Below are 12,198 nucleotides of genomic sequence, written 5' to 3' on the forward strand. Positions count from 1 at the left end.
AAAAATGAATATTGAGGGTTATTTGAAAGGATGTGAGGAGTTGGGATGAGCACACCCTTCAATGCCTGATATTTGGGTGACTTCTCTATCACTGATTAATAAATAGGTGTTCTCTCAGTTTCCAGAAAGCTCACTTTTGTTATATTGCTATGATGCTACCATATGAAACTAATAATTTCATTGTGGAGAGAATACCTATTTTCCTTGATTATCAGATAACAAAACTTTTATAGTAATCACTCATTATCAAATCTCTCATTTCAAAAATTGTCTGCATGTCTTCATCTGCAACCAGATCTCCTACACTGCCACTCACCTTGCAAACTTTTGTCCGTACTCCCTGCATTTCTAAGTCCATGAACTTCTTCAAGTAAGAATCCATCTACACCCTAGCCTTTCCCTGAACCACTCAAGTAAATCCTATTTATTCACTTAAATTTTATCTTCCTTAAGATGAAAAAGTGTGATCAGCATTTCCTTACTTCAAAATATCATTCCAAATTGTTTAATCCTCTTTTAAAATTTAATAGGTTCCATTATTCCAAAAAGAATATTACTCTGAGATTCATGCTCACTCGCTAATCTATCTTCTCTCACTTGTCATTGTCATTATTTAGGCATATGAATGTCTTCCATAAATGTAAGACAGTGGCTTGCCAAACACTAAATCTTTGACACATTCATTTCAAGGTATAAAATCAAGAGGTGTGTCTCACCTTTTTGTCTGAGAACTACCTCTGTGAGGTTTAGTATGAGGCATTTCATCATATTTAACAATGGGAAGAACTAATTTCCATGCTTAGCAAAACATGCTTTGAAAAACCCATTGTATTAAACCTAATAGTGGAGATTGAATTATATCTAGTATTGCACAAGCATTAGATTAGAAGCTCATTACCACAGAACACTGTTGTAGTCTGCATGTGAAATGACACAGAGTACCGCAGATTGATTTTTGTAGCTGGGATAAGTTGGATTGATTTAAAAAGATAGATTAATAAATGGGTGGTCTTGATGGAATTTTTCTCTGCATTTCAGTGAGCTATAAAACATTATTCTTTGGCCAAACCTTGGAAAACAGGAAGGATTTTAACAAATGGAAATGTAGAAGACATATTATTTCAAGCAGGGGTAATCATAGGAGAAAATGAATGAGGAGGGGAAAGCATGAGCCATTTATTTTCTCAAAGGTTGTAAATAGTAAGTGGATTCTATGAATGGAAAGTGGTTTGGATCACATTTTAAAAGACTGAAGAGTTTTATTTTTCTTAATTGGATCAGGGGATTTTTATCAGAGATGTGTTTTAGAGAGCTCAGTCTGTAAGTGGAACTCTAAAGGAGGAATTAGAGCAGAAAAAAGCAACTGGTGTTGGCAAGACAATTATCAAGCCTTTACAAGAGTCAAAGTGAGAGGTACAGAGAAGTTGATTTAGGAGGGTGACAATGGTGAAGGAAAAAAGAAAGGAAGGGCATATGGGGAAGCAAATAACAACTGACTGGAAAATAAGGGGTTAGAAGAGAGAGAAAAAAAGTGCGGTTTATTTTTAACTGAAAAATGGAAATTCACTTAACAAAGATTTCATGTTTAGATCATAGTTGTGACATCCATTTTGATATGTAGGCACTCAGGTGCCAGTGTGCTCATTCAGGTAAAAATATTCACAAATTGAAAACAAACTTTGAGAGCTGCCTGATCTAAATGAAGGACCATGATGACCAGCACATACATGACAATATTTGGTCAAAGTAAGAGCCTGACAGCCTAGGTCACAAACAGAACCACTTCATTCACCCAAGGACACCATTGTCTAAAATACGCCCATTTTTCTCACTTGCCAACATGAGGCTTTATTTTCCCTTTTCCATCCCATAATCTTAGTCTTGGATGATTGAAAATATCAACTGCTTTTGAACATTAGCAATTTTCCTCAGTCATTGTTTTAAATATAGCCTCGAATTTAGTTAGCTTGTATCCTCTCTAGGCAACAACTAACTCTACCTAACTTCACCCTGAGATTCCAGCAACAGAATTAGACTTTAGCCTGAATGTCAAATTCTTCTCTCTCTCTCCCTTCTCACTTTAGGCCCCATACCGATCAACCTCTACAACTAGAAAGTGGGGCACTGGACAGGAGATAAGAAGTATACTAAGGCCTAAATTTTTAATATATTTAAAAATTCTCTCACAGAAGAAATTACTGACACTGGGTCATAGACTGCTGTTATGCACTGAGTTGTGCCCCACCCAAATATGTAGAAATCTTAATTTCTGGAACATTTGACTGTGACTTTATTTGAAAATACGATATTTGCAGATGTAATCAAGTTAAGATGAGGTCATACTAGTTTAGGGTAGGCCCTGCTCCAATGATTGTGGTCCTTATAAAAAGAGGAAAACCTGTACACAGACACACAGGTGAGAAAGCCATGTGAAGATGGATGAAGACATTGAATAATGCATCTACAAGCCAAGGAATGACAAGGTTTGCTGGCAACCACCAGAAGCTGGAAGTGGAAAAGAAGGATTCCTCTCCTTGAGCCTTTAAAGAAAGCATGGCCCTGCCAACAGCTTGATTATAGACTTCTAGCCTCCAAAACTGTGAAAGAATAAATTGCTATTGTTTTAAGCCACACAGTACGTGGTGCTTTGTTACAGCCGCCCTTGGAAACTAATAGAGCCACTGAGTGGCATTTGTAGTATTCTAAAACTCCCCACATATTGATGCCAAGTATCTTGCAAGGTCACTATTTAAAGACTTTTGTAGTTCTTTTGACCTCCCCCATTTCGTTATGATGTCTCATTTAGAGTTATATGTGTTTTCATTTGTTTATTTCCTTAAACTTCAAGTCGCCCACTTTTTAAATATTTACTTATTTCTTTATCATCGACAAAGAACCTTATTACTCATGGCAGAAGCAGAAGGCAGACTTCACATTTGAGCCAATTACCCTTGGCCTCCTGCCCACTACCCTCACCCCTCAACAAGAGAGTGACACAGATGGGCCTACACGGACTCCAGCACAAACAGTGGGCTGCATTGTAGGAAAGGAACGCTGAGTGTTGGGGGAGTCGCTGCTTTTCTAGTGAATGGTAAGCAGACCATGCTCTTTATTCCAGAGAGACACTGCCTTGTATAATTACTTGCTGTAAACACAAAGCTGAGAAACAGCCCAGGTAAAGAACTGTTAAGACCTTGCGTTCTTGGCATCCCAATCATGAGCATGTAGGAATGCTCGGGGCCCATGGCATATTGTGTCCTTTCTAGTGTACAAGAGTGAAAATCTCCCACGGGGAATTTAAGGGCCACTGTGGCTTATAAGTAGAGAAGATAAGACACAAAATGAAGGTGCCGGTTTCAAGCCACCACAGTAGAGGTTTTTTTCTGAAGAAAAATCTTAGGTCATGCCAAATCAGACCTATACCCAGAAGTTGAAACAATGCTCTCACTCTGTTGTACATTGATCAAAAACTACACCTGAGGTACAGTATTAATTCTGAACGTCATATTTTACACTAGCGTATAATACATTACATTAGATTTAAGTGGTTGAAAAAAAGTTGAAAGAAGAATATTTCCTGACACGTGGAATTCAAATTTCAGTGTCAATAAATGCTGTTTTAGTGAATATAGTCATACTTATTCCTATAAGTATTATCTGTGGCTGCTTTCCTGCCAAAACAGCAAACTTGTGAACCATAAAGAGACTACAAAACCTAAAATGTTTACTATCTGACCCTTTATAGAACAAGTTGATGAATCTGCTTGTACACAATGGGGTAGGGGTTTAGCTCTATTGGCTAAGCCAAACACCAGGCAAATTAATAAAAGGAACAGCTCTCATAGGATATGGGGGAAGGGAGTGAGAATGTTAGGAAATAAAAAACAGTTAGGAGAGCTTTGAAGCATGGAAGTAAAGGGGTATATTGGCACATCACCAGAACTCCAGGTTAAGAAGGAAAGGATGAAGTTTGTTCAGGAAACAAGCAGCCAAAGCTGTCCAGAGAACTCTCGATGAGCCATGACGCCCTCTGCTGACCACTCCATGCCTGTGCGCCTGAAACCCTTTCTGTTTTGTTTTGTTTTTGTTTGTTTTTTACATATTCATGTATCTATTCTTTTTCAAATTCTTTTCCCATTTATGAAAACTTTTCTTAGTGAGGCTGGAGGCAGGCAGTAGGTGGAGAATATGAGAGGGTTATTTGAGAGGGTTACCTGGGATGGGTTTTAAATAAAGATGACAAGATAGTTTTCATTGAGAAAATAAGCCACATGATAATATTTAAATGAAGTAAAAGAAGCTGCACTTATTTTTTAAAGATCCTAAATGATGGAGATGTTTGGGACCATTTGTAAAACGTGTTAGGCTGTCAAATGTGAGGATATAAACCAGTATTTTTGTGAAGGTATTGAACCTATCTCTAGGAGTACCATTTCAACTGCTGAATTAAAAAATTAGGCACAGCTTTTATTAGAAACACAGAAAATGCATTACTTCACAAGTGATCACATTCCCTTTGAAGTATCTGAATAGAGTTTAATTAAAAAGTATCACAATTGGATAATCAGTAGTCTCTGCCACTAAAATTATTATCATGCAGAAGATGCAGGCATACCTTTTGGAAGAAATTTTCTCACTACGCTGCTTAATTTTAGCCATTTTCCCCTCAAACTTCTGGGATTCTAACACAATAAAGTAAATAATAAAGATAAAGGAAAATTTTAGTGCTGAATGGACTTAATAGTCAACAACAAAAATGCATTACAATATATATAAATCAAGTTTCAGCTAAAAATATGTAAAGGTTTTTTTGCCAAATGATCATTTAAAAAATCATTTTTGAATTCTTCATTGCTAACACAATTAGATGTTATTGACAAATGTAGGATTAAGTCAAGCAATTTGTCCTAACAAGTGAAGATTATAGTTGAGTATACATTTTGCTGTATATATAAACCATGTAACCCAAAATATAACTGCATAGAGTATCTAAAAGAAAAAAGTAGCAAATACCACATAACAAATTAATACTTTATATAGGTATAACTAATTATTTAATAAATATTTTTACAATATAGTCCAGGTGGTTTACTTTGTTCCCTTACCCTTTTCTTTCCTTAAAAATTGCTCACATTAATTTATTATATTAAATAAACCCTTAACTAACTGATTAACTGTCAAATTTAGGGCTTAAACAATCAATGCAAGTCTCTTTTATAGTAAATTACTTTCTACCAGGGACTAAACCTACTGTTAAAACGTATATGTTTTTATGAACTGTCCATATAAGGTGTTTGGGAATCACATGGCCACTTAATTCCACGGGATTGAATAACTAAAGGACATACAGTTATCTCTTTTTCATTGTTGTATTTCTTTTTTTTTTCTTTTTGACATGTGACCATAATATTTTTATATTTTGGAAGTGCCCGTAAGGGTGTTCTGAATCCCTTTCTATCCATACAAATGGCTTCTCTGTCACTCTCAAAACTTATTATGAAATTCAGTAATATATGGAAATATTTTGTATATTTCAGAGGAAAGTATTACTTTATATCTTTTTTCTAGGCTCTTCGACCACAGATAAGTTACTATATATAATTCAAAATTTTGTAAATCGATTCTTTCCTTCTTGCATGCAACTTATTCTTTACTCTTTGATCATCTTTCATTTCCCTGAAGCATGTTCTATGGCAAATATAAGTAGCTTCTCAAACTTTTTTCTTATTTCAAATCTGAAGTTAGTATTAATACATAGACCTCTCTCTCTGTCTCTCTCTCTTTCTGTGTGTGTGTGTGTGTGTGTGTGTGTGCGTGTGTGTGTGTATGCATGTGTGTGTGTCTTATATCGCTAGAGATAAGGCACTGGATATATTTACACAATTTACTCATGTATATCTCATAAAACAAACTTAACTGAAAGGTAACGCAAATTAACTGATCAGAAGAGCAGGTTAAATAAGGCCAATTTCTATACTGAGAAAGTATAATATAACATGCTCATGATATGGGAAAACTTAGGTGACCAATATAATTTTGAAAATGCAGTCCGTTAAAAAATAATTCATCTTAGGAAGGCTAGGAAAATATGGAGAATAGACACTAATATTTTGAAAATAACATTTAAAATTCAATTTTAGTGTATAAAAGTAAAAAATGCTATTGGTTGATAAAATATATTTCACAAATAAACAGACATGTTCTTCCTATATTAGGCTTTTTTCTCCCTCCAAATAAAAATGTTCATTATAGCAAAGAATGCCACAATATAGTGAGGTGTGGCTTGTCAGTAAGACCCCCATTTTATTAACCTGCCCCAAATAATAATGGTCTTAATGAGTTATGCTAAGTTTTTTTTCAGTCAACTATTTAAAAATCTTTCCCCTAAAAATGTATTATGAAATGTGTTACAATATGAGAAATTCATGGATTACATGAAACACATTTTTCTAGGTAATGATTTGAAATTTATTCTAATAATTCTTTTTCATTTTATTATGTTCTTATGAAAGGAGATAAAAATAGTGATACATTTTTATAAGACTATGAAAGCAGTGGTACAATCAGATTATTAAATTGGGTTCTGAGATCAGACAAAAATATATTGAAAGATGCCTTTATCACTTACTAGCTACGTTACTTTGAGCTTCAGTTTCCTTATCTCTAAAATGTATAATAGTAGTATCTTATTCATAAGAATGTTTTCAAGATTTAATGAATATTGAAAGTTCTTATCTCAGTAACTGGTTCACAAGGCTAAATAATGTTTAATGAATGATATTGTTTTCATTAGCATTATTGATAATTAGGATCATTTAAGTGTTATCGTCCCAATTCCTTTTCTTATTGGAGATCAGTTTGCCTTAGTATATATAATTGTTAATTGTAAGATAATAATCCTTTTCTTAATGTATGGTAGCCTAATTTTCATTTTTAAAATTTCATCTGAAAGTGAAGAGACAAGTGGCGAAAACTATCTACTACCTGTGTAGCTATGGTCTTATCTTAGCTCAAGGAGGAAAATGTGAGGCTCCCTTGTATATACATGACAGAGAAACCTGGGCTTTCATTTCTCCATGATAGTGTGAGAAGAGATGGAGAAGATTGTGAGAGGAGAAGTGGAAGGAAAATGACTCCTTACTTACGCAGCACTTTTGTGGAGACACATTTGTCACTGGTCCCTAGTTAAAGCCACTTCAGATGGTCCATTTTTCACCCCCAAATTGAACACTTTCAAATTGAACACTTTCCCTGGCTAAATTGCTCACTCTCTCTCTCCATGCTTTGTACGAAGATCTTGCATCTGACGTTTCAGGTGCAGAGCATTTTTGCCATGAATAGTGTTCTTTGTGTATTCATGCCAGAGGCTCACGTGTATTTATGATTATTTTTCTTTCCTCAATCACTGACCAAAAAGAGAGCAAGACTCTGATGAATGTCAAGTAACTCAGAGATATGAATACCAAGTTGGTCTGAGTGACGTGAGAGAGATGAATTATTGAACATAAATGGATCATGTCAGCAAGAATTGACTGGAATATGTAAGAGTTTATGCTCTTTTTCTTTTTTTAAGTTTAAGTAATCGGAAATGGGAAAAATACAGATATGATGATTAAATTATACATTTAAAGAGGAACCATAAATAATTATGAACCAAATAAAATCAACACCTTACTAGTACTTCTGAAAATTTAAAATGTGGCTGTCAGATGAACTATACAGCCTGTTTACATCTAATTTTATATAAATATTTAAATATTGACTATGATTCACAAGGTATTTAAGTCCCACGAATAAACAAGACATACACAATCAAATGGAATATAGATTTACGTATATGATATAGGCTTGCTATTCTAGTAAAAATTATTTAGGTTCTTATTACATTATATATATAAATGAATAAACTAGAAAATAATTTCCATTTGGCAAAATGCATTATAGATATATTTATTTTAAATACATTTTTATTCATTTAGTCCTTACTAATTAGATCAGTGTGTTCTCATTCATTCATTTGACAAAGCACACATATAATTTGCTGGTATATTTGGGATTTTTAAAGTTCTGTTATTGATTATCTCATTTTAGAGGATGATGCAATAAAAGCTAACTGCTAACCTATTTCTGGAGAATTTCCTACATAAATTATATCTCATCACCGAAGGAGAGAACTAGGGAGAAAAAAAAGTATTTAAAAGTGGATAATGATAATTTTAAGTGAATAGAACTGTTGGCTGAATTGGATGAGACTTGTCTGTACTTTTCTTTTTTAAATTTATTAGTTTCTATTAACTTAGTTGCAGAAAGAAAGGAAAACCAATTGAATTAATAATAGCTATGTGTCAATCCTATAAGTGATTCCTTGAAAGAGAAAACAATGAGCTGCTAGCTCCTTCTTCTGAAGTAATGGCCTTGGGAAAATTTGATCATTATGGAATTTATGCAGTCTTCAGAGTTAAGAGTCCGGAGGAGGCAGATGATAAACATTCTGAGGCATCATCGCAATATAAGGCTGCTATGGTTGCCTTATATTTACCTTGTTCAGAGCATACCTGAAACCCATTCTCTGACTACCCTTCTCAATAAGAGGTGGGGTCTTCAGTGGCTTAATGTGGCCAATAAATTATATAGGGAGCTATTAATAATCATATTCTTCATTAAGTACATCCATCCCCAGCGGGAAATGGACTTGAGGGCAAGACCAAGTGAAAGGAACAAGAGAGCTGGCACCACTTATTTACCCCTTCCTTCTTTGACAATTGCATTATTTAAGTTGTACTATTACCACTCACCTTCACCTTTACCCCTCCCCTCAACCCAAACATAACTTCTCTTAAGCGTATGCTGCTCTTGCTCAACTTGACTTGGATAATATATTTTTCTAGTTAACTTAAAAGTTATTCTGTAATAGTCAAACACTGTGTAAATGACATGCATGTAATGGTGTTAAAGCAGACATGGCCTATTCTTAAGGCAGTAGGGGAAGATCATTTCACTGAAGTCAATTTTTTCTTAGAGGCTCAGCTGAGTAATTGGAAGGTTAAAAAGGGCCATGTGCAGAATCTTGATAGTCTATAAAATTACCTTAATTCCCCATTAGAAAATGCAGAAGCCTATACGAGATCTTGTATTTCAGAGTATCTCTGTCCGGTAGAACTTTTTTGCACTGATGGAAAGATTACATACTCTGTACTGTCCAGTACAATAGGCATTAGCCATATTAAGTTACTGGGCTCTTGACATGTGACTTGTCTGATTGAAAACTGAATTTTAAATTTTATTTAGCTTATATTGATTTAAAATTAACTTTAAATTGACATAGTTGGCTTTTAGATTATATATATATGTATCATATGTATATATGATACATATATATATATAATTTTAGGCTTACAAAAAGTTTGCCAGATAATTCCTATACATGTCATACCCTAACACTGACATTTTACTTAACCATACTACAATTTTCAAAATAAAACAATTAATATTGGCATCATACTGTTAGTTAAACTAAAGTCTTTATTTACATTTTATCAAGTTTTTCATTCATGTTCTCCTATTTTTGCTCTAGTATCCAATGTAGGCTTCCATATTGCATTCAGTTGTTACTTCTCCTTAGTCTCTTCCATTCTGTGTCAGTTCTCAGTTGTTCCTTATATCCTTGAAGAATACTGTTTAGTTATTTATTTGATAGAACGGCCCAACATTTGGGTATATCTGATGTTTTCTCTTAATTAGATTGATTTAGGTTATGCATTTTTGGCTAGAACACCACAGAAATAATGTTCCTTCTCAGTGTATCACATCAGGGAATACATGATGCTGATCCTTATTTACCTTGTTCAACTGGTTAAGATGTCTTCTATAAGACTTCTTCACACTAAAGGTATTCTTTTTTTCTTTCATGATTAATAAATATCTTGGGGGAAAATAACATGAGAATGTGCTAATAACCTATCTTTCCTCTAACTTTTTGCCCAGTAATTTTACCACCTATTTATTTCAATCAGAATAAACTCATAGACATTTATTTCATTCTACGAGTTATAATTCAGTATTATTGTCATTTATTACTTAAATTGTTCCATCATTGGCCTTTGGGAGTAATATATATAAAAAGAACAAATGATCTATTAAATAAGTTGTGCAGTTATGTGACTGAATGACTACTATAAAAGTCAAGTTTCAAGCTTTTTAATATTTAATAACATTAAACATTTAAAATTACTATTTAATAATGTTGAACCTGTATAAATCAATATTTTGAAATTCTCTAAAATATTCAAATATTGTTGAAATTTAAAAAATACAGTGGGATTCTGAAGATATTTTATAAAATATCTCATTATTTTACATAGGTGGAAAATTAATCTCAAAATGAAAAAGTAAATGGGGAAGATCATACAACTGCAGAATTATAAATAAAAATAAAGATGTTGGTTTTGATCAGTTTCTATAATAACTCCATCTCTTTTTTTTCCACTTCTTCTTCTTCTCTTTTTTTCTTGCTTGTTTTATCTATTGTCTAATTATACATATACCCATACACATAAATGCATAGATTGCTTAATATCTAAACTTTTTTCAAAATTTTATTTTATTCAGCCTTAAACTAGGTATCCTAATATTCTTTAAATACTTTTGTCCTTAATATATTGTTTATCTAAGTGGTATGTTATTTTCTTTTTAGTAGTTACTCATAATTATTTGCTTTTTGTTTAGGTGGCAGGCAGCTTTAAGGCCTAAATAATTTTTTGCTATCCTGCAAAGGAATTTTTGCCTATTGCAGTATAGCAAAAAAATTAGAAAGTTAAACTCCTTTATGGAGTTATCATTTTTGAGTAATAACTCAAGGTTGGGAAAGCCATGGTAAAATGGACTCGAATTGGGCATTTATACAGGTAAGCATGGAATTTGGGCACAACATATTTGTAAATTTGGAAGTAAAAGGTAACTTATATAACAAAATATCATTTAACATCTATGCCATACTAAAACTATCAATAATAGTATGATTATTAACTCCAAGTTATATTTACCAAAATACGATAAAAGCAAAGGACAAAAAGACGTGAAAGTGACTTTACATATAAGCTGCTCAAAAATTATCATGTTATTTTTTTCTTTCAAAAATGTGATATAAATTAAATACTGATGTGAATACTTGGAAACTATTCATGATGCAACTTAAACAAGCAGGTGTATCTACCAAAAAAACACTGACTATAAGAACATAGATTATTGCAATGTATATTTCTTTCCTGGATTAGTATAATGTTTAAAGAGATCACATTTAGGTGCCAGGCACCTTTATGATGCTCTTTTTTTTAAAAAATTTTTATTGGGGTATAATTGCTTTACAATGGTGTGTTAGTTTCTGCTTTATAACAAAGTGAATCAGCTATACATATACATATATCTCCATATCTCCTCCCTCTTTTTTTCTTAACATCTTTATTGTAGTATAATTGCTTTACAATGGTGTGTTAGTTTCTGCTCTATAACAAAGTGAATCATCTATATATATACATATATCTCCATATCTCCTCCCTCTTTTTTTCTTAACATCTTTATTGTAGTATAATTGCTTTACAATGGTATGTTAGTTTCGGTTTTGTAACAAAGTGAATCAGCTATACATATACATATATCTCCATATCTCCTCCCTCTTTTTTTCTTAACATCTTTATTGTAGTATAATTGCTTTACAATGGTATGTTAGTTTCTGCTTTATAACAAAGTGAATCAGCTATTATGATGCTCTTTGATCTCAAAAGCTTTAGAGCTGAAAGGATTTGGAAGTTGACCTCAGCAACTGCAGAAAGCTGCCATCTTATTTGATATCCCTTTGATATTTGGCCTCTTTTTAGTTCTATGGATTCAGAAGTCTTTTGGGGTCATGCATTAATATTCAGTGGACAGTGCTACTGTCTTCATATATAGAAGAAAATATTTTAAAATATTTTTAACATCAAATACTTTCTTTAGTTCCAAATTATCAAAAATCCCATATAATTTAAACTAATTTGTCTTCTCCACCTTCTTTTCCTTCATCAACCTAGAAACAGTATAATAGTTTCCTGTCCTAACTCCAGTTTTGTCACAATCCCAAGCAGAGGGATTTAAGTTTATCATTTTTCACCAAGTAAATGGGGTAATATAAATAAAACAAAACAACAATAATGTAAGAACAAA

This window comes from Balaenoptera borealis (assembly GCF_965194805.1).
Source record: "Balaenoptera borealis genome assembly, chromosome: 18".
NCBI lineage: Eukaryota > Metazoa > Chordata > Mammalia > Artiodactyla > Balaenopteridae > Balaenoptera > Balaenoptera borealis.